Raw genomic sequence first — 26,051 nt, 5'->3', positions numbered from 1 at the left:
GGGATGTTCACTGATGACTGCACAGTGTTCAGTTCCATTCGCAACCCCTCAAATAATGAAGCAATCCGAGCCCGCATGCAGCAAGACCTGGACAACATCCAGGCTTGGGCTCATAAGTGGCAAGTAACATTCGTGCCAGATTAGTGCCAGGCAATGACCATCTCCAACAAGAGAGAGTCTAACCACCTCCCCTTGACATTCAACGGCATTACCATCGCCGAATCCCCCACCATCAACATCCTGGGGGTCACCATTGACCAGAAACTTAACTGGACCAGCCATAGAAATACTGTGGCTACGAGAGCAGGTCAGAGGCTGGGTATTCTGTGGCGAGTGACTCACCTCCTGACTTCCCAAAGCCTTTCCACCATCTACAAGGCACAAGTCAGGAGTGTGATGGAATACTCTCCACTTGCTTGGATGAGTGCAGCTCCAACAACACTCAAGAAGCTCGACACCATCCAAGATAAAGCAGCCCGCTTGATTGGCACCCCATCCACCACCCTAAACATTCACTCCCTTCACCACCGGCGCACTGTGGCTGCAGTGTGTACCATCCACAGGATGCACTGCAGCAACTCGCCAAGGCTTCTTCGACAGCACCTCCCAAACCCGCGATCTCTACCACCTTGAAGGACAAGAGCAGCAGGCACATGGGAACAACACCACCTGCACGTTCCCCTCCAAGTCACACACCATCCCGACTTGGAAATATATCGCCGTTCCTTCATTGTCGCTGGGTCAAAATCCTGGAACTCGCTTCCTAACAGCACTGTGGGAGAACCTTCACCACAAGGACTGCAGCGGTTCAAGAAGGCGGCTCACCACCACCTTCTCGAGGGCAATTAGGGATGGGCAATAAATATTGGCCTCGCCAGTGACGCCCACATCCCGTGAACAAATAAAAAAAAATTATCCCTCCTAAATAAAGCAGTCGTGTTCTTGATGCATCCGTGGGCAGTCAACAGGATAAAATTTCCAATATACCTAGCACTCGGCTGGAAGTAGCTGGAAGCATAGAAACTGAGGGCAACAGTGATATTGATTGCTATTGGTAGTGCTGCCAGTCATGTTGGCTGGTAGTCCTCCTATAGCAGACCTGTAACTTACTCCATACTCAATCCAAGCAGCTAAGATAGTACACATGATAAGTGACATAGCAGTAGATCTGGGCAGTACACTCTTACCACCTTCTAACTTCTCTGGCTGTGAGTGCCTGGTCCTGATCTGTTCATCCATCCTGCCAAATTCAGTACCAAGCAGCACTGAACACAATGCTATAAATTGTGCATTATCTGCAGAACAATCTTCTGGCACAAAGAACTGATTCTGCAACCATTCCCAGTGATGACTTCAACAGAAGTGTCTAAGAGCTTCCCACTATAGTGAACTTTACTGCCAATGCCCACTTTCAATGGATGGATAGGGCTCATCGCATGTGCAATACACAAGGAAAACAATAGCGTTCTCTTCCCCATACACTGGTAATTCACTGGCAATTTTGCAGCAATCGAGAATGGAGTCCTAAAAAAAGTTACTGATTTTACTACCTCTTCTCCCTCTCTTACCACTGGCATATACTGACAGGAGTTTCTAGTTATTACATCTATAACGTACTATTAAAAAAATGAGTATCAGAAATGTAGTTAAAGAAAATGTTCTAATTTTTCCATATTGATAGGATCAAAATAGCTGGAGTTACATTTTTTTAAAAGTTTTTTTAAAAACTAGCTGATCTTCCATGGTGTTGTTCATGAGTAGTCTAGGGTCATAAACACTGTTATGATATTTACCTGCTTTTAAGGCTGCTGCTCAGATAATCCCTGTGGGGAAGTTGGGTGGGAGGAGGCCTGTGTGGAGCATAAACACCGGCACCGAGCAGTTAGTCCGAATGGCCTGTTTCTGTGCAGTAAATTCTATGTAATATGAAATTAGTCACATTTTGAGATCAATTAGAGGTTAATTGCTGTGATGTCTCTGTAGATTGGCAGCTGCTTGTAAACCTTCCACTCCTGGGCTTGCGGAGACACCACGGCATCAAGTTCAGAAATACCAGCGGGAAATGATTGATTTTCTTTTTTTAAGATTATTCAATGAATTGTGATATCTGAAGTGTGGTGAGTGCATGCTAGATGCAATAAAAACAGAGCACTGTAAATGTATTAATATATCTCCTCTGCAAAACAAAAGTGATGAAGTGGTTGCAACATTTTTTTCCATTTATCTCCCCATCTCTTCTGAAGCTGGTGACTCATATTGTATATGGGTTCACAAGTGCTGGCCATCCTCTTATTCTTTATATGTGCACCTAGGCAATAGATTCTACAAGACTTCTACCATAAGCGGCATGAGAAACAATAATGCCCTCACCTAATGTCCACACGAATGTACTTTCCAGCTGTGGGCACTGAATAATAGTCAGGAAAGGGAATCCATTTGATCTGCCCACGGATAGCCTTAGTTCTGATGCCCATTTATACAACCTGTGATGCGGTTGTTATATTACTGGCTTGTACAGACCCTCCCCCCATATTAAGAAAGTGAAAGCTGCAATTGCAATCTTTCAATAACTCTATGTGGAGATATACAGGTGCACTTTTCAGTGTTACCAGCAGTGCTGCGAATCTGCTCCGGACCAGATTTCAGAGCTCCAGCAGTTGAAAGAAAAATCACAGATTTGCTTCAGGTAAAAGCAATTCCGCAATATAAACAAAACATTAAAGTTACTTCTTGTGACTATTGCTTTGTGGCTGGTTCCTTCCCAATGACTGGAGATGATTTGCAAAGGCCAGGTGTAAAATCAGGCTCCTGTACTAATTTGTCCTGTTTAAAAATAACATCAAAATGCAAATACAAGACAACACTGATGCATTTTGTCTGATATCTGACCACAAGCTTAGTGACCGTTACCATGTTAAGGGGTTTGTAAGCATCCTTCAGTTTACTGCAAGCATTCTCCTCAATGATTAAAGGTTTGCACTCCTATTCTTTGGCTAAAAAAAAACATCCTTTTTTTATATGACATATCATCTACAGACTCCAGAAAGATCACACTTGTCACCAGCATGTCAAACACGAGTTGTATACCATTCGTGTAGGAGATATACTGTTCATACTGGGCGATCAAACATACGCCTTTTCTACCACTACCTATCAAAGGCACCAGACAAATTAATAATGACTCTTCTATCACCAACACAGCTTGTCTTGCAGCCAACAATTGGCACTGCTGCTATGATCGGTACAAGCAGCTGCACAGAGACTGCACAGCATTGTGGTAGAGACAAGTGAACGGTCATCTGATGTGTATTGTACAAAAACATTACTTGCATTTACAATTTAGTATGTTGGATATTATAAAGAAAACAGAAATACAAAAAATTTTGCGACTTTCAATATATTTAAAAGCCTGTAATCTTGTTATTTTTTTCTAAATTTGTTCAGAAAATACTTCAATCCCTCAAAGAGTTAAGGTAAGCAATATCCAAACAGGGCCATCTATTTTATTAACTATGCTCTGTTTTAAAGGTGAATTTTTTCCAAGTTAAAATGGTTTATTACATGTGACAGAACTAGAGATCGCAACATATAAAATGTTATACTCTCTGCCTCCACAACGTGTAGTGGTGTTAGCTATAATTAGAAAAATCAATATCGAAGATTGTCTTTTTGACAAAAAATACTTGCACGTCAGCATTTGAAGAGGCAGCTTTTGCACCACTGTCAGCAGAGGCTAATGTTTTGCTTCCCACAGAGAAAAATGTTCCTCTGGGACAAGTGTCTTCCATGCTCCAGATTTGCTTGTACTTCAATGATCAGGCCTGCCCTGCTAGTAAATAATTCACATCTGCAACAGAAAGCAACCAATCTAATGGCTACAATAAGGTATTTTCTTGCAATTAAACAACACCCAGGAGGACAATATTTGTTTTTCACTTCCGTAGTCACTTAAGAAAAAAAAAGTTGCTTATTTTTCCTTCTTTCCTTTATAATGTTGCTCACACTGGTTCTCGTTTAAGCATGAGGACAGGGCAGACTGAGCAATAGAATTCTCCACAACTGCTTGTTTCTTTACCTGCGATAAGCTGATAGGAAATATAGTTGGGAAGAAGCAGGCAAGCTTCTCCTTATCCCTAACCCACCACCACTCCCACCTCCACCCCACTGCCCCCAGAAACAATAAATGAGAGTAGTCTACAATATATAGTACTCAGGCCAACAACTGAGCACACTTATTAAAAGAAATTGGCAGACTGAATTGCATCAGGTGCAAATGTCCTTGTTATACCAAGGCACATTAAACAACATCACATCACTCATGTTGTCAGAGCTATACTAGCTGTGCGCAGGACCATCAAAACTCAGAGCACCCATGGTGTGTGATCTGTTGCATCTAGCTGCATGCACTCGAGTCCACCTACTAGTTCAGTGCACAAGCAGGGGAAGGACAGGATGCAGACTTGCACCAGCAACTATACAGGATGACTTCAATGTGCATCATGATATTCTGATGTGTATTGATTTTTCTGGCGCTTTGTGGTGGCTTCAGTGGTTGTACTGAAGTCAGCGTCAGGCTACCTACTCAGTGACAATGCAGCTTCTCTATGCTAAGATATTTAGACCACTTCAGGTTTACGAATTGTGCTTTCATGCCACAACTGCTATCCTCACGTGTTATCTGTTAACAGCACTGTACTTAGAATACTGCAGGATAAACAGCTATTACAGTTTGAAAAAACACCTCATACTCCCCATTTTTCTGCCTTAGTGGATTATGGGTACCAAAATCTCTTTCTCCCACTTTCCATTCTCAATATAGGTGTCTGTTAATCTACAGAACATATATTAATAACGCATAAGATGAGCAGGGATATAAAAGTGTGTTTTATTTTTATTAGAGACACAAACTGACCAAAAACTACATTCAGCTAAGCATGTCTTCTTGTTTCTTGTCAGTGAGCAGTACCATGGAAAGTACTTTGGATCTTTGGGATGACTGGTAGTTGGTTTATCTTTACTGTGTAAATGGCCTTTATCATGTAATGTGAAAGATGAATCATGTGGCAATCAAGAGGGTTAAGGGGAAAACAGTATGATACAGATCTGTTTTTTGAAATCTACACTTATTGATAAAGTATACCAGATCAAAGCCTGAGTCATGTCCAGACCCAGGTAACACTGGAGGCAGACAGGAAAGTAAGGTGTACTTTTAATTAGGCTGCTGAACAAATACTTTTATCGAAGAGTGCAAATTAGAAATTAGAGTATATAGCAAACATATAAATCAAAAAACAAATGCATAGTATCCACTAATCTTATATGCAGATAAGGCATTAGTATTTTTCCAAAATGAAAAGTCACCAATGTTGCAAAATCCCACAGTATTGTAAATTGTCATAGGTCCTATCAAGCTTTCCTTTAAAAAATATTTCAAAACTTGAGTGGAATCCTATGGGATTTGTTACAAAAACCTATAAGAATCCTTAGGACCCTATAGGTTTGTTTGTTTAGGGTTAAATACAAACATCATCTAGAATTTCTCATTATATCATTAAAATCTCAGTCTGGTCTGGGCAACAATATAATTGACTGGACCGACAGGACTGGTTATTTAAGCAAACCAGACCAACGTGAACATCTACCGTACCTTTCATCTCTACCGTGGAGGATTTTAAATCCTGTCGGCCCACTCTTCCGGCTGGAGGATCAGCATACAGTGTGAGTAGTCATGTACAGGAGGAAGGATGAGAAGAGGGAAAAAAAATTAGTGACAGAAAAGTTTAGCTTGTACATAAAATAAAGGTTGTATTCGCACACAAAGAACACACTACAGGAAACAACCATTTAACCTTTTAATTCCCTCAGGAATGCCAAACTGTTCATTTTATAGCAATGAAAAACCTGCCTATACTCAGCACACTGCTGATAAACAGCATCTCAGATCACTTTTAAATGCTATCTTTAAGTCAACCTTCACTTAAATATAGTTGTCTTAATTGATAGAGCAAGTGAAGATACACGTGGCACACTCCCTGGAACCCAATATAACTAATTTCAATTGATTTTGTACAAGGAAGTCCATCGTACCATTCCCTAGAAAGTTCAACAGTTCAAACTCTTAACAATTAATCCTTTTTTTTAAAACACTTCCTAACTTCAAGTAGTTAAGGTCAATTTGAAAATAAAGCAAGACTTTGTCATGGTAGCCTGGTGCTACAAGGTATATGTAAACTAAGCTTACCTTTAAATTTAAGTAACTCATGTTGCTAACTCTTCTGAATTAAGGATCATGATATTTTTCCCTATCCAGTGTGTACTTTTCAACTCTCCTTGCAATAATTGGTAAATTTTCTCTATATTTGATGATTCTTCTCATCTCCCCCACGCCCCCACTCACCCACGTCTAAAACAAAAACATAGGATCTGGCAATCTAAGAAATCAACAACAAATCTTTATATTTTCAAAGACTTGAATAGGGGCAGCTAAGATTAAAATGCTTTGGGGTTAAAGCGCTCACATTACTATGTGAAGAGTGTGTATGATGCTAATATTTATTGTACATATATAGAAAGAAAGCACAGTCTGCTTGGATTTCAGGTATCTGTTGGTACAGTACAACTAAACCTAAATGATATGTGGGTGAGCTGAAAGATCACTTTCTGTTATGGACAGTTTTTTGCTGATGTTTGAAGAAAAATGCACTTGGCCTGTCCGGAAATTGGCAAACAGACATTTTCTTCATGAAAAGGAACAGTGTATTTGAAGACTTCCATTAAGATTAAATTCACAGTCTCTGATGAGGCATCTAGGAGACTCTATAGAGAGGGAGGGAAAATTGAAGAGTGACTAGGCTACTCCTGCCCATTTTTTAATAGTCACTTCAATGGCAACATGTGCCAAAGCTTGGGATCAGGTTATTCATTTGCTCTCTTAAAGTGGGGGGGGGGGGGATTTTCTGTGTGCGCTACGTGTAATGAAATTGTAAACTTTTTATACCAGTTTAAGATTTTGTTAGACACAGTGCAGAGAAAAGAAATCTTCCTTGATTGGGGTATAATATATTACATAAAGGAACCTGAGAAGGTGGGAGAATTAACCATTCGGCACACTGAACTGGCTCCTTCTGACGGACCATCACAGGTAACACTATCTTGCACTCTTCCTAACTGCTCTGATCTAATGAAGGAGCTGAGTAGCCACAAGCAAATCCTCTGTGAGAAAACTCTGAACTCCTGCCTGACCATTCCTCCATCCAAAAGAATTGAGCAAAAAACAGCAGAGCACCAATTCAGTGGTATCACAGAAACTATTAAATGATGACCAGCTTTATTCCACAGTGATACTCCCTTGGTCCCAACAAGACTGAAATCACAGTGTTCCACTGAGTACCATCTATTTTTATCCCTTCAGCCTTCAATCGCTTTCACAATCAGATACCCATCCAACTTCTTTCTAAATGAACTATTGACACAGCATTACCTTCTTTTGGTAGCAAAATGTTTCACATATCTGCTACTTTGCTGGAAGAACTTCTGCTAATCTATAAACCTGGAAATTACAGTGAATGATGTTATCCTATGAATGTTTAACATGTTCCCATAAGATTCTTCTCTCCATTACTTTAAAAGAAGAATTAACCCACTTATTATAAATTGATTAATGTCTCAATTAAAATAACAGGAGGAAATTGAAACAAACATATTAAATATTTGTACAGTGTCATCGCTCACATTAATTTCCAGGTTAGGCTCAGGCTTTAGACTTACTCATTTCTTATTCTTGTTCTCTAATAAACTGATGGGCATCAACCTGTTTGCAAGAATATTATTGTCTGTATCTTCCAATATTTTAAAGACTTAAAAAATGTCCTCTTTCCAACTGTCTTTTCTTCATTGAGAACAAGTCCAATTCTATCAACTTATTTTTGTGTAGTTTTAGAGTACTAAAATCATCCTTGACACACTCTGAACCCTCTTTAACACATCAATATTCTTTGAAGGTAAGCTGCTGTCCACCTCACACTAACTACTTCTTTGTTCTACAGAGGTTCAACTGATAATATTGAACTTTTCATCAAGAATAGAACAGGATTTCTTTTTCTTCCTGCAGTGCTAGTTGACTAATTATCAGACGGGCATCTCATTGACAAAGTCTCACAAAAGGATACATTATTCCGAACACTAAATATTAAAATTATTATAAAATATTACTCCCCCCCCCCAATAAATTGTAGAAAGCATTTTGTAAGTAAATGCTCTGAACAAAGCAGATTGGATTGCAAGGAAAAGATTATTTTGTCATGAATAATTTTTCCAAGTGTACAGCTTTTAAGGGAGATGATCCTCTTTAATTAAAAGTGAGAGGAATGATACAATAACATTCTAGTTGTCACACTGTCACCTTTCAGGGAGAAAGTGGAGAGGACCTAGAATTCAAAAGCTTAGGTAGCCAGGTGAATTCCAGCTACACTGCTGAAACACTGCCCTGTCAATTAGGACACTTGAGGTCAAATGCCAGTTTGGAATGAAATACACACTTGGATTTCTTCTAGAGGATGAGTTTCCCTAATTTTGGCTGGATCACCTATTTGGTGGAAAGGCATTCAGCTGAGGGATTGCCTTTCTATATCACCGAAGTGCCTCAGCTGAGGAATGATATCCATGGAGATCACTGCTACCATTTGAACCTAGAAGAATGCTCAAGGAGTGGGGGTGGGGGCAACTCTAGGAGAGGCGGAAAAGATCGGGAAAAAAATTACAAAAAATTAAATTGTAAAAACAAAACAAATCTGAATGAGATTTGTACAATGTCTCAACAAAACCCACAAAGAAAGAACATGTTATCTTCTACTTCCCCAAAATGAATAGATAAAATGTTCTTGCCAGGATGGCTGTGTGATCTTTCAGCTCAGCTACGATTATAATTTATGTTTGGTTGCCCTACAAAACTGTATTTACAAGAAATGTATTTTTAAAATTTTGACAGTTTTAATTCTGATAGATATCGCTACAGTCAAAATAAATTACACTAGCATACAGTCTACTCCACTTAAGAGTATAGCTGTTAAGTTTATATCCCACTTGAATATGTAGGTTATAAAGATTAATGAACTTGGGGACACTTTCTATGAATGTATCTGTTACCTGGGTATGAGAAGCCATTTCTGTGTATAGTTTCAGTCATTGCTACAATGCAAATATGGTAGATTCACAACCCTACTTTTCCCATTGCAGTATCTCAGTTTAACAACTAATTGTCCATTAACTGCCAAAGTAGTCAGTTGAAATGTCAAAACAGGGATGAGAATTTTTACTTATTTTGAGTTTGGATTCAGATTTGGACCTCATAATTCAGACATTCCAAGTTCAAAATGTAACAAAAATGGCACATAGGGGTTCAGCAGAGGGACTCCACTAACCACGAGAGAAATAGACATCTTGCATAGACAGCCACAAGGCCACAAGCGAAACTGGCACTAACAAGCATCCTCAAGTCCACCAAGGAGACTAACACATTGAATGGACATCCATCCTTAATAATACCAAGGAGACTAACACATTGGATGGCCAACTATCCTCAATAACACCAGGGAGGCTACCACATTATATGGACATCCATCATCAACATCACCAGGGAGGCTACCACATTGGATGGACAGCCACTCCAAGATCACGAGCAAAATGGACTTACTGGATGGACAACCATCCTCAGCACTAACAGGGAGACACATGGGATGGATAGCTACAGAAGCTGAAAATTTCAATCGATAGCCACCCACGTCAAATGGCATGGCCCATCAAACTACTTGGGAAACAACTTGAATAGCTAGCCTGTAGTTCCTTGCCGCATCACTAAAATGCAGTTGCTGGTGAGTCAACGAGGGAATAGAATCAATGAGGATCATTTTGCCCTTTGAACTGAGCAGATGGAGGGATAACTTTGGGGAGGGAGAGAATATTGGAAAATAATCATAAAAGTAAAACTGGAAAAACAAAACGTATCTGAATGAGATTTGTACAGTTTCTTGAATCAGCAACAAGCACCTCCAACAAACATGTTAGCTTTCATTCCCTCAAAATAAACATGTACAATATTCTGACTACTGTGGAATTCAGGCAGATGGAATAGGTGCTCACAGGCTATTGTTTTTAAAAAATGTAATCATTCTGGCTGTTGGCACCACAATATCAGAGAGAAAAGGAGCTATACAAGCTTGTTTTAGTGCATTGTTAGTGATATTCACCACAAATTTACCAGGTGGATTTTTCAAATGACAAACTGCTCTAGTGTGCATATGTGCTACCAACATTCTTATAAGAACTGGCCTAACAATGTAAATTACCTAAACTGGGCCAAAATTCTGATTTTTGCATACAATCCTAATTCGGACTCCAAAATCTATTGGGAGCTCTTGCATACTTCTAAATTCTCTAAAGCAAAAAATCTCATTGCCAGCACCCTTTTTGGAAATGAGGCCATTTAAAGTAATAATTTAAAACCCTTTTGTTTGAACGGTAATTACTAATAACATTATTGAGGGACCTGATTTTATGGAGTTACTGAGCCCAAATCAGTGAGGAAATTAAATTAAGCTACATTGCAAAAGACACAATTGTGAAAGCTGCTTGGGTTAATAACTGTAGCCTAGAGACTACTGTTTGTGAACTACTGAGGGGTTAAGTGAACTTTGCATTAGGGGTTTCAGAGTTTTTAAGCTGCCCCCCCACCCCACACACACCTTTCTGTTTCCTAGAGCTATACTAAAACGAGAACTTTAATGGCCACAAAGCAGGCCATCCAACGAAGTAGTTGAAACAACAGTTGAAATGGTGCTTAGGAAACCAGGACAGCTGTTATTAAGCAGAATTGCTGAACAAATGAAACATTGCAGTGTGTGAAAAGCCAGGTTTCCTGATCAAGTGGCCCAACTGGGAGGTGCTTATGAGGCTGGTGGATACAACACCCACCCCCCCACCCCCAACAAAGTGTCTGGTGCAGCAAGCATGGGAGGTGGTGCCAGAAAGAATAAATGCAGTGTCCAAGAACAGCAGGAGCTGAACATCAGAAAGTAACGTCAAACCTCTTGAAATCTATTCTGGTCAGCCACCAATACTACTCTGCATGACCAGTACCTGCCCTAAATAAAAAAACACTCTCTGCTAACAGTTTAATCCTTCAATGCTAAAAAAAAAGGTAAAGCAGTAAAAGTAAGTGCAGTGCTGCTATAATCGAACCAGGGCAAGGAATATTTTGTTTGAATGGGGCATTCTATTATTGAATGTTGTATTCTATAATTACTATTAAGGACGGCATATGATAACCTGTGTGCACAGCAAAAATTCTTAAAGGGACTTCACAAGAGAAATATGAATCAACAATTTATAGGATGGAGAATGCCCCTGGAGCTACATGGTATTGTCACTGCTCTGTGTATTTCCAACACTTTTTGTACTGTTCTTCTGTTTAGCAAACAAGATGGTTGCAAAGAGATTCACAGATGATGGTCCAAAGCAAATTAAGACGCTGACACCTTTTGAAGAGGCCACCCTTGAAATCATTGGCTGAGAGCATCAGGGAAAGAAGGACTAGTGAAGACAGAGCTTTCCCCTGAACCCAAAGCTAGTGCCATTATTTTCATGTCACGTCATTCTGTCCTACTGAAGGCGTGTCACATAGGCACATATTGAATTGAAGCAGAATTACACAGAGGGCTGGATTTCCCTCTTCTTGGTGGAAAAGCGGCAGGGTGGGATTTTTCACTGCCCCTCTCATCCCACTGCAAGTCTGACCAATTTTCTTGGGTTGGAGATCACTTTCAAAGCAGGGCAGGATCTGGCGGGATTCCTGCCACCAAGAGGGAGCCTTCAGCTGCAAGAGGGAAATTGGAGCAGTGCTGTAGTGAGATGGGTGGGGCACTAAACGGGGCATAAGAGCCCCCAAAAAAACCTGCTGGTATTTGTACGTAGTGGTCAGGGAAGGGATGGCGAGCAGTGGTCTCAGCGGAGACTGAGGGAGGAAAATTAAGGTCAGGGAAGGAAGGTAGTAGAAGGCTTCGCCGCTCGATTTTCTGCCGCTATCCTGCCCAATTTCAAGAGGGATTGCAGAGGAAAATTTAGCTCAGTATCCCATGCAATGAAAGTAGTGCATAAAGCATTTCGTCATTTTGTTTTTTCTGCTTGATTTGGAAGAATGAACAGCTGTCATGGCCGGCATCTTCAAGCAAACCAACCATTCTCGGCACTCTGCATCACTGTCACCACCCCTGCCAATTACCAGCACAGCTACACACGTAGATAGCAACATTAAGAACAGAGAATGTGCTTTGGGCGTGGTTACTTTGTGGATGTGGATTGCAGCTTCAGGAAGTTATGTAGCTGTAGCACTCTTTGCAAGGTATGTTGAATTATACCAGGTGCACCAATTCCCTTATTCATTGCTAGTTTGGCAGCTAATGTCTCAAAGCCTTTACAACCTTTTCCTCCGCTGTGGCTTCATCATCCTGTTTGAGCTGTGCAGCAAAGCCTATTTGCAGGCCAAAGTTATGTGGTCGGTGACAATTATTCATGAAACCAGAAAGGAGCCATTGTTCTGTGAAGGTGTCTCCCCAGTCAGAGACATCAGAAGTGATTGCCTTATGATATTAATGGCATGATTGATAATCATCCTGGCTGTGGCATGAGTCTCAATGTACCCGTGCTTAACTTCTGCCATGATTGACACAAGGATGGCACGAGCCATTATTCCAGAGGGTAGCCCTGGTCTCCCAGGAGTCATCCTTCTCTTTCAAACAGGAGTCCCACAAATGATGCCGTAAACTAGTTATCATGAGAACTCCCAGGAAGCAGGTATTCACTTGCACGATTCATACCAGCTGGGAACGGAGAGAATAAAATCCCTTTCAATCCATGTAAGGTGTAGCATTGTGTACAGATGTCTGAATGGTAACATGATTTCAATCAATGAATCCTTGGACTCTTGGAAAGCCAGTAGATCTTTGAATTGTGTTCCATCAGGTTGCTGCTGTTGGCCAATAGAGTTTAATCGCCATTAATAATGTGTAAATCGTCCAGCAACTTATGGCGAGGAAGAGATACTCCGTGAATTGCGAATCACAAGTTGCTGGTCGAGTTGCGCTGCTCCGCTGTTAGTCTAACTTTCAACCTCCCCGTGAGTTTCATGAAGTTGCTGCGTTTGCACATTAATTGCCAATTAAACTCGCCGTAGCAAGTTAGGGCTGGTACTTAACAGCGTAAGTACCTTTTTAATGAGGAGATTTATGTTCCTGCAATGTCACTCAACCTCTCCAGCCCAGAAAGGGAACAATTTAAAATGTGAAGTCTCATTCCTACAGGTAGTAAATTGTTGTTAAGTGATTTTTAAAATTTTATATTTTTTTCTTACATTTCCTTTGTCTCTTTTTTCTCTCTCTCTTAATCCAATCTTTCTTTCCCTCTCTTTATTTCTCTTTCTGTACCTGATTTGTCTCGAATTCACCCTCCTTTTCCATCGTTCCTCTGTTTCTTTCTTAACCCTTAAATTTCCTTGGTTAAGAAGATGGACTGTTGGTCCTGCCGTTCACTAAGGTCCCAGATGCCCATTGCCCTCGCTGTGCCATTAAAAGCTCACACTTCCAGCAATTTACAGGGCAAAAAAAATTTCAAGCTGAAGGGTGAGGGAAAAAGTGTAGTTAACAGTGCATGCCACGAGATGCCCGGCTCCAGCAAAATCTGGGCAAACAGATTTCCTCCAAGTGCCTGTGTACCACTTGACATCACAGATAGCTCTTTCCTGGTTTTTACTGGTCCTCTTCTGCTAAATGCAGTGATAGTGGAACACTGAATTTAATTTCCATTCTGTTGAAAAAAAGTGTAGGTTTCAATTGAAGGAAACAGCAGCTCGACTTACAGTCAAAAGTCAAACAGACTATAGTGTCTGCAGCAACACTTAGGACTTGCAAGTGTGATGTGTTAAGCATTGGAATAAGGTGCACCTTCCCTTAAGTATTGTGTCAGCAATAACAAGATTAATTATCTTCACTGTTGTACTGTACAGAACCCACTGCCCCTGAACAGTAATTTAGTCACGTGAGGGAAATATGCAATACAGGTTACTCTCCAAATATCTTGAATATCACAGGCATTAGCGTTAATGGTGATAGTTACTTCTAGGTAACTGTATTTACACCCTCACATTGTTAGGCTCAGTAACTCCTCTGTATTTACAGTGTAAGACATTGGAAGAATTGACAATCAGCAGCACTTTGTTCTAGCTTTAATACTGCATTGCAAGACATTTTCTATGGTTTTTGTACCCCAGATAAGTGTATAATTAGTTTTTGAAAGTATCAGCTATACACTTAACAGGAGTGTGCTGCACATTTTTTAAAGTTATATTTATGGGTGAGCATTTCTACAGTGCCAGTTGTTAATGAAGGAATTTGTTTTATACAACGTCTGGGAAATGCAGACTCGTCAGTACCTGAGGATGTGCTTTACAACACCAGTGGCAACTCCTGAAGACTTCTTTGCATTGCGAGACCGTGTAGACACTGTATGGGGAGGACACATTTCAGGTGACAGAAGAAAAATAGGTGGAGCCAAAGTAAATGTCCTAACAGTTGATTATTGCTGTGTTATTGTATTTTATAGTACTGTGGGTAAATGCTATTCCAAATAAAAGATACAATATATATTACTCAAGCAATGATGAATTAGAAAGCATGCATTTATTGTGGGTTGCAACACACCAAGGATTGTTTTGGTAGAAAGTGAAGGAAAGAGTTACAGTGAACCAATGACTACGAATGGGTGGACAATCTAGTGTTGGTGTAGTGAAGATTAAACAAACATGCATTTGGGCCCAGTTACCATTTGATTCAGGGTTTGTGTAGATTCTTTCTTGATAAAATGTTCACACATGTCTTCCCCTGCTCCATTCGGGTAGCTCAACTCTGATTCAGTAAATTGAAGACTTTAAACGCTATGTGAAGCCATAAACTCATTTTGGCTCTCAGACCTCACAAATTTTCTTTATCCCTGTCCATAATCTAATGTAAGCCAAGTGAGGCAATCAGCTTTAGTTTGACTGCATATCAAACCTTTTTAAATTAAGCCAACACTGAATGTAGAGCCAAAAACATAATAAGTTCCATTTTCAATACAAGAAATAGCAGAAATACATATCTTTCCAATCACTGGCAAAACTTTTAATGGCTGCTTTTACTTCCTCCATTCTCCTGTTTACAGTGTCTTTTTAACGGTGTCCACACCCAGTTTATCTCTACCCCTAAATCATTCCGAATCTGCACAATTTGGATTTATTTGGAAGATTCTAAATTTGGATTGAGAATTTTTGTCCACTTGGTTCCACTTTCCTGCCAGGGGATGGCGATATTGCTGTTTGTAAATTGCTTTTCAACCACTGTGCAATATTCTATGAAGGAATATTTCTTACACAGGAGTGAATATTCACACCACTATTTCCAGTTGCCATTCTGCCCATGAAAATAAGTAAGTTCACTAAAACCTAAATAGTAAAAAGTTGGGTATAGGACAATGACTAAATAGCAGTCTGACAAAAAACACTTATCTGGCAGATGAATGCTATTTAACTACAGCCATCATGCTCCACACTTAGAACTTTCTTTCAAAAATCCCTCTGCATTGCCAGATCTCAAACTTCCTCAAAATCTTCAACAATACCTTCAGTCATCTATACTATCTCCTGCTCCATGCCCATTCCGTTCCCTCTTGTAAAGCACCTTAGGATGTTCTGCTTTATTAAAATAGTTATAAAAATGGAAGTTGTTCTTAACTGCATTTGCAAAGGGAAAAGGAAGACCTTTAAAGGAACTGTATTTCCATTAAAAAGTAATTGGCCAACTTATTTTTCGGTGTGGGTGAAGACATAATATTTGTCCCAATAACATTGCTTGTAAGAGATGTGATGACTGACCTCAGTACTATGGAAGGGGAAGGTTTTTTTTGTTTGCAACTGCTGCAAAATCCTGAATGCTTACTTTGTACATGTACACAATTTCACTAGAAATAGCAAACGGAAGAAACTTTCCCCCATTGTCATTGCTTTCTGCTTTGTAAACAAACAGAAAAACTTGTTACATGGTTTTGCGTGAAGACAGCGCACTGCAAGACAGGAATACTATGGTTATTAACAGCAAGGAAACAAGCTGCCAACAAAATAACTTAATGCCTGGCAATTTCCGCATTCCATGGACCATAAATGCTGAGGTTTGCAGGATTCCAAAGGTGTTCATTCAGTTTGTGACTGTAAAAGGTCAAAGATGATTTCAGTGACGGTGGGCCTGTTTCTCAACCAGGCTCTCAGATTTACAAATGGTGGATGTAAAGATATAGTTTTACAATAAATATTTTTGAGAAAACTTTGAGGTAGATTTTGCTCAGTGGAAAACTGTGGAAATATCATTTTTTTTCTCAGGGCATTTAACAACTTGCCACAAATTTACAGGAATGCTCAACTTTGAAACATGTAATTACTGACAATGCATTTTCATTAGTAGCAACTAAAAGCTAGCAGCCAATTGTGACACACTTGCAATAATGGTCGTTTTAATGCTTCAAACTTCTAATGAGCTACTTAAATCAGTATAAATATCAAAGGTTGTTAAGCCAGCAGAGGAGTGAGTGTTTTTTTTTGGGAGGGGTGGGGAGGATAGGTGATGGCAGGTTCAAAAAAGCAAATTTGCCAACCAGACCCTGCACATGCTGGTAACTTCAGTTATGGAGAAACACAAGCAGGTTCTGGTGGGAAAGACAAGCATACATGTCAAACTAGAAAAAGCTGACAAACAGCTTTAAAAAAAAACACAGAACTGATATAGCCTCAAGAAGCTTACAATTCAAGAACAGCTTTGACATGTGAAAACAAGTACAGTGGAAGAGTCTTTTTAGACCACGTGTTCTGGAAAAAGTGGTCTCAAAAAACAGATGTTCCCTGATTGGAAGGACATTGCATGAAGTGACCCTGAAAATTAGCATAACTTATCACAATGTACATTATTCAAACACTTCAGACTCTTAACAGAAGTAGGGCTACTGAATATACACTCTCTTCCCTCTGGAACCATCATCCAAGTCAGTAGCATTCAATGTAAACACCAAGAATTTTTTTGGATACATTTTCTAACACACTAACCCAATACACTGACTGCAGAAAATCAAGCTTGTTGTCTTTAGCAATCAATAGTTTGATTATTATTTCAGCAGTTCCAGATCTTTCAAGGACCCCTCCATCCTAGGCAGTTAGCACCAACTTATGAATCAATTGCTTCTCTCTGGCCAATGGCCTTTCCAGTACAAGCCTGGGAACTTCCCGTCCACAATGGGTTTTTCAATATTTAGGGTAAAATGATCATTAACAACCAGCTAGTAGGTTTGTAGGAAGTTGATTCTAATGGCTGGATTATGCACGCACTCCATTACAAAATGCACACCTGGTACCATGACCCGCGAGATTTCAAGGTGGAACTGGTTCTCTGGGAGCATTGTCATTTACATCCAAAATCTTCACTTTAACATGATACAGATTGAAAACAATTTCAATCATAGCCTCCAAAGAACATACATAATTAAGACTTGACCCACATAGTTATTGGGTCATTTTTTTCCCCATTACAAACAAAATCCCATTGTCTAAATATAGGTTCAAATGCTGCTTCCTGGCAATTACAGATGAAATAATTAGACATGGTCATCCAGAGCCTGGATGTGAGTCACATCAAGCAAGTGGTCTCTCATGGAAGTTAATGACATTCCAGCCAAAATATTACAGTTGCATATGGCAAGTGGTCTCATTAGAGGGGTCTTAAAAGATAGGTTCCACTGTTGTCACACTGGCTTTGCAACATGAGGTTGCATATACAAAACATTCCTTCACTTACATAGGGGGGGGGGGAAAAACATAAGCACATGAAGGGGAAAATCCAATGGCAGTAAATCTGCAGTCCATTTCTAGGGAGGATCCTTTTGAATTCTAACATTTAATAATGCGTTCACATTAACTTTAAGCACTTTTATACCTCACAATTAATAGATTTTTACACTTAGAAAAGGAAAATACAAATACATTTGGATTTTCAATCAAGCAATCCGACCATCACTTACTGAAAAGTTACCTCAGCAGTTCAGCCCCCGTTGCTCCAGTTTACAAAATCTCTCTGCTCCTTCTGGTCCCATTTCACAGAGACACAGTACCCTCTAACCAAAAAAAAAACAGTACCCTCTAACCCAATTAAGCTGTTGCTCTTCTTCCACTGCCCCAGTTCAAGCTGGTACTTTTCTCATTGATTTAATTGAACAGAAAATGGAGAGCAGCACACTCGAGATTTTCTGATCTCCACATTGGCAACACAGGATTTCAGAAAATGTGCCCCTTTCTGCTCATCAGTGCTAGTTAAGGCTTCCTGTTCAATACACGATGTAAAATATCTCCATAATGCATCCTCATTAAAGCATTTTCTGATATACTCCCTCTGATTTTTATTAATGCATTATTGATGGCTCCCTCACTTATCAAGTAACGTTGCAAAATAATTTCTCAGATGGCAATAGTGGGTCACCTGAAACTAAATAAGGTGTCTGACTCTCACTCTTGACTGGCATTTGCTTCTCACCTTCCATTTTTGGGCTGAATTTGCTGGCCTTGATTATTCATTTGAAAGGGAGAGAACCGTGCCAAAAATTGGAGAGTTATAAATCCGCGCATACATTAACGCCGGCAGTTTGTACGCACTTTTACGCAAATGGACAGCGTTCGTGCACGCGCACAGAGCCCGGATTCGATCGTGCGCGAGCTCCGGGGCAGGGTTGCAGCAGGCTGATTCCTGGGGGCTTGTTGCTGAGGGCTGGCAGATACGTAGTGCCCAAATAGGCAAAGCAGTGAACAAGCATAGCAATACGTGAAAAAGAATATGCACCCGCAAACAAACCATGAAAAGCAGGTGCGCACCTACAAACAAGACGGTAAGGGTTGCCACCTGTCCGTGGTTTCAAGTTAAACCTAGCACTGCAAGTTCATTTCTTGAGCATGTGGCTAGGCTTCCATCACTTTTACGGGCTCACTGCTACCTCTGGCCTTTGCCTCTTGAGTTTTCTCAATTTCTGTAAATTTTGAGGCTGTTGCTATCTGAACATGCACAGGAGTTAATGTGCAGTGCACGACTTCCTGTCTGAACCTGCAGTCAATCTTGTCTCCAGCCAGTTCTCAGACTGCAATGGCCAGGCCCAATTTCTATTTGACCATGCAGCCAACAGCCTCTCTTGCTAGCTTGACTCAACAATATTTTTTATTATTATTTGTCCTTGGAATACGAGTGGCAGCCTTAACCAGTGGCAATGGCCATGCGGTTAAGGTGTTGGACTAAAAATCCACTGAGGTTTCCCTGTGCCGGCTCAAACCTTGCTAGCAGCGCACCTGCTCAGTGGTTCAAAAGGTTTTTGATGGGACGATCCTTTGGCTTAGTCGTTAGCACTCCTGCCTCTGAGTCAATAGGTGCAGGGTTCGAAAACCTTCAGTCAGTCTCAACAAGTGGAGACTAAAGCTCTGGTTCCCATTTCTGGGTTGACAACCAGCTGAACACCTGTGTCTGTTTGGTGTGGGTGGCTCTCCTTAGTGTAAGGGTTATGGGAGCCCATAGGACTAACCATCATCTAGTATAAAGATAGTTATGGCCATTGGAGGAGCATTCATATAGCCTGTCAGACTGTTTATCAGCCTGCAAATCCTTCCACTACTACACTATTCTCCAAGAGGAGACTGAAGGTATGAAAACAAGGCAACATTTATTGCCCATTACTTGCTAGTTTTTAACAACAAAACATCAGCTTTCATGGTCATTTTCTGATGTCAGCCCACAAATTACCAGATTTATTGAAATCAATTTTACAATTTGGCATGGTGGGATTTCTGCTTACCGACAGACAAAAAATTTATAGTATTAACTATGAAGAAACTGAAAAATGCCACAAAGCAATCTTTACAGTGCGTTGGATTACGTATTCATTCCAATAAATTAACCTGCTTTTAATTGATTAGTACTTCTGAACTGAATATTTAGTGTACTGACACCCTACAAAAATTTCACTCTAGCCCAGTTCCAATATCATTGTCTACTATCAGTAACAATAATACACTTTTTACACTCCATTTTTTTCTACCTTTTCTACCTTCCTCTTCTGAGGGAACTTGCTCATCCTGGGGTACATTTCCACAGATGCTGACATCCCTCTAGTACCTTGCCCAAGTGCCCACTGTTCATGTCTGAGCCTAAACAACGAGTGTAAATAAGTTATTTGACTAAGGTGGACATCACATCTTAGCCCGATCTTGTCCTCACTTAGTATCCTCACCCAATGTCCACACATGCATACTTTTCAGCAGGAGTCACTCAGTGAGAGGGAGTTGGAGCCTTTGTTTATTTTCCTTACTTAACCCACAGGAGCTGAAGGCTTGCACTGAGTGGCACCTTTATCCACTAGACCATTGAAGGATCATTTATAAAATAATAACCTCCCTCATTAAGTTACCAAGACAGTTCTCTGTTGTACTTTCCTAATATCCATTACATCGATCTACTGGTAGATAGAACCCTTTGTTCTGTTGTTCCATTGCCCGTCCCTTTTTTTTCCTACCCCTTACTAGTTTAGAGGATCGATGTGACTTGAAGATTTGACCTTTTAGCCTGGTGAGAATATGAAAATTCATTGGAATATCTGGAAAAATTAATATGTAGTAAGCCAATAGTTAAAGGGTGTTGTAGGTCGAAATTTCTCGAAGCAAGAAATTTTGGAGGGAATTTTTAACTCTTCACCCTTGGGTGGGAAGACAGCAGGCAAGCAGTTAAAATGGGTTGGCTCCATTTGCCACTCTGTTCCACCAGTTACTGCTTTCTGCTGGTTTTGGCAGCGGATGAGGACCCGCCAAAGTCAGGCCAGAGTCTCATGCACAAATGCTAATCAGGGTCCTATTATGTCGTTAGGACCCGATGGTATCTTAAGACGAAAAGGTAAGTCAAAATTTTCCTTTGTGGGCGAGGAGGAGCAGGATTGCTCCTCTAGGCCCGACAAGGAAAGTCACGGCCTTTGTTCCTGGGACTTCCCCCTTTCCTGTGAGACCCTCCCAAAAACCCCTTCCCACCACTTATGTCCAGGCCCAGCGGGTGGCTGAGGGCCGTATGATCTTCCGCTGCTGACAGCCGCTCTGTGCTATCTTCCTGAAAGTGGACAGCAACATTGAAGTGAGATCCAGGAGTTTCCCTGGGCCTGAAATTCAGGCCAGCGAGTGTGTTTTGCACTTGTCCTGCTCCAGATAAAAATCGACCCCTCCTTTGAAACAGGTGGTCCGGTTTAGAGATGTCAGTGTTGTTGAATATGACTGACTTGTGTTGCCAACTTTCAGGATTACAAAAAATGTTATTAGCTCATTTTGTTGTTTAGAAGCTTAACGTTAGGGGTGGAAATGGCTTTAACTATGAAGTGGTAGTGTTCAGCAGTGCTGTTTAATGGGAATCAGCAGCGCTCCAGTGACTAGGTTTTGCAGCCAGCTCTTAATTAAAAAAAAACACATTAAGTAGTTCAGTTGATTTGTATCTTTTGACAAAACCTTCTCTAGGTTCTCCTTATTGACTCATCAGTGTCAATTTGTTCGTATTTTCATCAGCCACCGGGAGTCCAGAAGAGTGGCTTTTGTAAGCAGTTTATAAATCTACAGCGGCCATGTCAATGAGTGATAATGAAAGCACTTAAAAGAGGTAAAGATGATGATATAAAGATGGCTCCAGCCTGCATTGTACCTTGCTGTACTCCCTACCATGCACAGTACTCCTTCCGTGGGGTAAGGTGATTCATCTTTATATCCATGCCTCAAAAGTTAAAACCCAATTCAAAAGCACTATGATAACATCAAGCAGCATAAGACATGGCCACTGTACTAAACTAGCTTTGCCAATTTTAGGCTTTCCTTTTCCTTTACTGCTTCATTTTGCTTTTCTCCACTAAGTTCAGTAATTTGTGATTAGTAGCCTTATCCTGACAATTGTAGCTGTAGTTTGGGTTCCAGTTGGGTAGTACCTGTCTGAAATTGCTATCCTTCTGCCAGGAGCACATAATGCACTGCTCTCTCAACTACCAGAGGTAGTGTCTACATTTTCTAAACATTTAAGGTAATTCCAGAGAGGGCTTAAAAGTACCTAGGAGGTCTAAGGGATCCTCAGTGCTTTAAAAATCTGGTTTGGCGCCATTAGAGCCACTGTCCATGTGACGTTGAGCCTAAGGGTGTGAGATTCCTGTTTCCAGAGTGTTGCACACTACTTTTCTCTGGAGTTAGGTCGGGCTCTGTCTTCAGATTTATACCGCAAGTTTAGTGCACTGTGAAGTGGAAACCCCTGCACATCAACTCGAAGGTCACTGTGTAAATGAACTTTTAATTGAAGGGGATGTTTATTCTACAGAATTGTTAGACCATCTCAAGTGCGGATCAATCATCCCTTGTTACCCTGGTTTAGAAGAGCCACTTCAATGCAGCCTAGGAGCAGATAAATTGTAAAACGTTATGAAGTTATGCTCCAGTGGCATCATGAATGAGGAACACGGCTTTCAACTCCTTCATGATGTCGCTGGAGTTGAACGTCAGGATGTCACACGAGGAAGAAGTTCTACACAAAATAGTTGCTTCCAGACTTGTATTGAGCAGGATTTCTAAAGCATGCAGGATGATAAAGGGTTTGATTCAGAGACACTGAACTGTGTAAAAATCTCTTTATTAGCTTTTTGGGATCTTTAGGTAATTTCCCTTTAAAAATAAAAAATAAAAGTGAGGAAAAAATTATAGAAAAGTGATTAACAGCTGATAGTGCAAAACAAAACAGAAAATACTGGAAAAAGACCAAGTTGGGTTAGTACCCAAAGTGCATGGATTACCTCTTGCTACATGGAGCTGTGATCGCCTGACGTCACGATTGTTGATTTTCATTCTCTTGTACTTCCCTTTCCTGACTCTTTTTTAAATTGCTTTCTTTGCTTGTATATATTCTTTTAAAATGCCTTTTTTAATTCATGTTCTCTCAGATTTTGATCATTATTATGGCTTCCTCCCTTGTTCTGTTTCTTTCTGAATCCATTTATATTTTTAATTTCTTCACCTTCCTTGTGCTCTTGTAGACTTGCCTGCCTATATGCTTCCCAATCACACAGCAGTGCAGAAACCAACACCGGAAAGGCAGTTTAGTGCTACAGCAGGGTGCAAGGACAGTACTGGTGCAATAACTCGGGGAAGAGAAATAGAGTGGGTGTTATAGAACAAATAGAGAAAAGAAGAGTGTAAGGCAACCAACAGGAGGCAAAGTGTGCTAGCAAACTTGTATTTCTAACTTGACCAGGACAACAATTAATCACAGAAAAGTATTTAATATGATAAAGTACAGTATATTTCATTTACTGTGGCTGATGAGTGATAAAATATAAAATAATGGCTTCCTAGGAGTGATTACATGGAATAATCTAATTATAGGGTTCCAATTATATCACATAAGGTCAGATTGTACCAGAGAAGAAGGAAAGTCTAGGGACAGTACTTTTTGTTCTTTTTAATCAAACAAAATAGTATATGATGTTTTGAGAAAAATGCCAATTGTCCTGCAGCTTCAAAACCTTAGAGTGGGGTCTCCTCCAGCTAGGCCACTACAGCGATGGAGAGCATGTTGAAACTAAGCACTGGGAGTTGCTTGAGAAAGTTATGATATAACAGGCACTCTGATTTTCTCTTCCTCATGTAAAAAAAGTGTGGAGTAACAGGCTTTTGAAATTTCACTCTCACCCACAGTGAGGTACTTTACCTCTGGCTCCCTGGAGAACCAGGCTGAGATGGGAATTGTATACAATTTGAATTTAAAAAAATGTCTAGGTCTGCCTTTTGAATGGAACCTGCATTCACAAAAGCACTTGTTTTGAATGCTACCCTTATTAAGGATGTATAACATAAAATACACTTTCTTCTTTCACCATATTGGTCTTGTTTAACCCTTTGTAATCTAAAATTATGCATTATTCAAAAAAAAAATCTTTGGCTTTTCTTTGGTAGTATTCTTCCAATCAGTTCTGTGCATTTTTTGTCTATTGTATAATATAATGAAACTCAATCAAATTTCTTTTAAAGATAATTATATATCTGCTTGAAAAGGGAGATTATCAAACGCTTTGCGAAGCAAGCAGGAGAGTGATTCACGTGGAGACTAGCAGAGGCTTGATTGGCCAAATGACCTATTTCTGTTGGGCTGATTTTCCTGCCCCTCCCACCCCAGCACTGTGCCTTTCCAGGTACAGGATTGCTGGGATTTTCTGTAATGACCCAGTAGCACCCCCGTCACAGGTCCACCTCCTAGATGGGCGTTGCACTGGAAGGCAGGGCAGGAAATGGAAGAGTAGTTCCAGACCTGCAGCAGATTATCCTGGGGAACCTGATGGCCATATGTGTGACATCAGTGACTCTACTGTACTCTGTAAAATCCAGAAATGGAGTAAAATTGCACAGCCATGTCATTCTCCTGTTTCTGTTCAGTGAGAAAGGAGATGAAAAAATAGCCCCTGCTGAACAATGCATCAGCCACTTGTTTGATACACCTGTAGGCAGCAAATTGGATGATACTGCAGAATACCGCTGTCCCAGCTTGGAACAGGGTGAAACATAACAGTTAAGGGAGGTAAATGACGTTGACCGTCATTAACACTGTCGTCGTATGGCAGATGTTGCTTACAGGTCTCCTTGCAGCAGATGACAACAGTTTTGCAAGTGCCTTTATGCTGACTTGGACCCTGCAGAGTAAGTTGTCTTTAGTTAACACCAAAGCCTTCAGATACAGTTGATGACATAGTGATGGGTGCTGGCAGGCAGGCTAAGGTGCCAGTTGATCTCACTGGCATGCCTTTTTTCATTTGGTAATACTTCAACCTTTAAATACTGTGATAGCTCGCATCATTAATTTTACGTTGACTTGTGGGACATTGTACTCTGTTGTTTGCAATTGGATAACTCATTTCTCCATGACTTGGAGTGAAAATTTGTATTCTAGAAGCCACTTGACAGATGCCGTCTTCTTTAAGGATCTTCCTATTCTGCTGAACATTTGTAAATGTTTTACTTACTATTGGCTTTTTGATGACTTTGGAGACAGCAATTCAACTGTTTTTCTATTAATATAAACTTTTTATACATGTTCAAATCAACAAAACAGAAAAAACTCTCCAAAATTATAGCACTCCTCCAGAAAAACAAACAGTAAAGAAACAGCAAAATTATCTGCGTCCCTTTAAGAATTCCCACACAATTTTCCTTTAACACCCAGTTTAAATCAGCAGGAAGAAACCATGGCGGGACGCCTTTAAGCCCTTGTTTGTATGCAGGACATGTGTTTTAATGAAGCTCTCACTCATTCTGTATAGGAGCAATAGACGAGCGTTAAGTAGCCCGATAAAAATATGGCATGGGGGGGGGTTCCCAGTCCCTGCACACCTAAGTTATAATGAAAGATCTGCCCACATGTAATTAATAGATTTTCAAAAAAATTTCTCAAGAAAATGTAAACATAGAGGTAAATTTTGTAAGACCCTGCTCCCAGCGCAGATCGTTGCTGATTGTCTGGTCATAGACCTCTGCCAATACTGATCTCTAATCAGTCATTTGGGACATACTCACTGGAGGTTTGCCAAAACTGGCCTTTCCAAACCATTTAGGATCTGTAAGCAGGCCCCTCCCAATGCAGCTGTCATTGCCATTAAGCTGGACACAAGATAGACCTGGACACTCTTTACCTGAAATGGGCAGGAAGCTTCCTTTGCATCTTTAAGAAGGAGCCAAGAAAGGTGCTTTGCCATTTTCTGGCACACAGGCATCCTGGCTGGCAAATTCCTGGCATATCCTTGGAAACCTGGCAAGAAGGAGGACTGCGGTGAATCTGCAGAGAGGAACACCTTTAAAAGGTGACAGATTTTAAAGAAAAAAATATTTTTGGCCATTTAAAAGC

The 26,051-nt window shown here is 40.4% G+C and overlaps 1 protein-coding gene and 1 long non-coding RNA gene across 2 annotated transcripts in view; both read right to left on the bottom strand.

The window, feature by feature from the left end:
* The window catches only part of onecut3b (one cut homeobox 3b), an 89,763-nt gene that overhangs the window by 30,297 nt on the left and 33,415 nt on the right, over window positions 1–26,051 (bottom strand). The gene's annotated exons all lie outside the window — the stretch shown is intronic.
* On the bottom strand, window positions 5,648–18,228 carry LOC137299767 (uncharacterized). Its single transcript, XR_010957976.1, has 3 exons — window positions 18,142–18,228; window positions 14,480–14,549; window positions 5,648–5,698 (listed from the first exon to the last, which is right to left on the bottom strand). It is a non-coding gene; the product is annotated as an uncharacterized lncRNA (long non-coding RNA).

This window comes from Heptranchias perlo, chromosome 29 (genome assembly GCF_035084215.1).
Source record: "Heptranchias perlo isolate sHepPer1 chromosome 29, sHepPer1.hap1, whole genome shotgun sequence".
In the NCBI taxonomy this organism is placed as follows: domain Eukaryota; kingdom Metazoa; phylum Chordata; class Chondrichthyes; order Hexanchiformes; family Hexanchidae; genus Heptranchias; species Heptranchias perlo.
Note: the sequence above shows the minus strand (reverse complement) of the source record. Positions and strands in the feature narration are given on the sequence as shown.